Source organism: Rhinopithecus roxellana, chromosome 21 (assembly GCF_007565055.1).
Source record: "Rhinopithecus roxellana isolate Shanxi Qingling chromosome 21, ASM756505v1, whole genome shotgun sequence".
Lineage (NCBI taxonomy): Eukaryota > Metazoa > Chordata > Mammalia > Primates > Cercopithecidae > Rhinopithecus > Rhinopithecus roxellana.
This window is the reverse complement of record NC_044569.1, coordinates 64,305,880-64,307,854: the sequence shown is the minus strand read 5'-3', so window position 1 is coordinate 64,307,854 and position 1,975 is coordinate 64,305,880. Positions and strand designations below refer to the sequence as shown.

The 1,975-nt window shown below is 37.5% G+C and overlaps 1 non-coding gene across 1 annotated transcript; it reads right to left on the bottom strand.

Moving 5' to 3' along the window:
- Positions 1–295: 295 nt before the first annotated feature.
- Positions 296–436, bottom strand: LOC115895598. Its single transcript, XR_004055778.1, has one exon. It is a non-coding gene; the product is annotated as a U4 spliceosomal RNA (small nuclear RNA).
- Positions 437–1,975: the final 1,539 nt, after the last annotated feature.

Genomic DNA, 1,975 nt, shown 5'->3' with positions numbered 1-1,975 from the left:
GCAAGTAGCTGGCAGATTTGAATGGATTCTATGTCGAGATTTCCCAGGAATAAGGCCGAAAAAAAAAAAAATCCGGAGATTTCCCTCTTGCCAACAAAGCAGAAACTCAAGCAGGGACTTGAGACAGGGGACCTGGTTAATAATCAAGTGTTTCCTAACCTACAGCATTTCCCTTGTGGTCCCAAGCACCCAAGCTTGGCACTCGAAGACAAGTGGCAGAGTGCAAGATACATCAAATACAACATTTGGACATTATGGTTAAAAATGAATCCTCTTTTTTCTTTTTTAAATTCTATCTCTGTAGAGACTGTCAAAAATTGCCAATGCCCACTCTAATGCAAGTCATCACACCAGGGTATTGGGAAATATTTTTAATTAGCAATAATTGCACCCTGGAGGAACCTCAGTAGCTACAATAGTGCCACTGCACAAAGCTTAAACTAACTTATTTTTATTATTCTTCTAGTGCTAATTTATTAAAATACAGATATTGTGTAAATAATTCAATTTCCTGCAATATGTCTTTTCTATTATTGCTTCTGGAACCATTTGATTCCTTCCATTTTCTTCTTATCACAAGCTAGTCTCTACTTATCTTGACCTATTTATTGTTACAAATAATGTTTTCCTGAAACAAATTAGGCCATCAGGCAGGTATTTTAAATAGTTTTTCTTTCCTTGTATTTAGTAATTCTATTTGGCAGGAAAGATGCTCTATTGAACACTTAGAGAAATGTTCTTCTCTTGGGCTGCAGACTGTTTTATGAGCTTTGATCCAATTTTCTCAGTTTACTCATTCTTGAGCAGAATGCAATTTGGCCAAGCTTAGTATTAGAATATAGGAAGAGTTCTCAAATTTCTCTCCTTGTGGATAAGTCAACCTCTCAGTTCACACGCTGGAGGATATGCTATAAGGTAGAATGCCTACCATATTCCCCCCCAAAAAACAGAAGGCCTTAGAGAAATTTGGCTTCCTTTTAGGTGTACGACCCCATATTTTCACTCTGAATAGGAAAACGACTCCATGAAGGTTTCATATGTTGAAAAAAATCTTTCATTGGTTTGTGTGTATTAGAGACTCATGATTTATCAAGTTATACCTACTCTAAGCCTTGCATTAGAAGTTACTGTGAGAGGATTTGTTCCTAATTCTCCTCTTCTGCCTCTCAGAGGTTGCTCAGGTACTACCAACACTGTTCATTTGGAGTAGGTGAAAATCCTTGATATCTAATTAGGAAATGACAAAGAGCTCTCAACTGTGTGTGCATATTGGAAACACCTAGGGACTTTCAAAAATTATCAACATCCTACTTCTATCTCAAAGATATTGACATCAGTATTTTTTACAATGCTCCTCAAGTGGTTCATAAAAAATACCCAAGACTGAGAACCACTAACCACAGTTAACTTCCTAATTTTAGGTAATGCAGAATAACACCCTTAATTTCCTCTCAGCTGCCATGGAGAAGAGAGACCTTGTAATAAAGTAGTTCTCAAAACTTGGTCCCCAAACTAGTAGCAACAAAATTATTTGAGAACTTGTTAGATGCCAATTCTCAGGTCCCACCCCACTGCATTAGAAACTCTGGGAGTAGGACCCAACAATTGTGTTTTAACAAGCCCTTCAGGTGATTCAGATGCATACAAAGGTTTAAGAATCACTGCCATAATACATCAATGCTTTTTCTTACTTTTAAAGTTCCGCAGCACAGAATGACAAACAGAACATCAAAGCTGTGCCACTTCAGACCCAGAATTGTAGCATAAGGAAATAGGCCAATACTATTTCTTAATCCTGTCTCCTGTATTGTTGTCCATAAAAACTCCTACCTGAACCCCATATCTGCTCAATTCTTAATATAAGTTTTTGGTGCTATGGTGAAAAATCTCCCCCTCTTCAGTTATTTTAATGGACAACATGGTAGAAAGTTAAGCCAAGGGGTTTGGGCCCTAAAACTCAAATATCCTCTTCCCC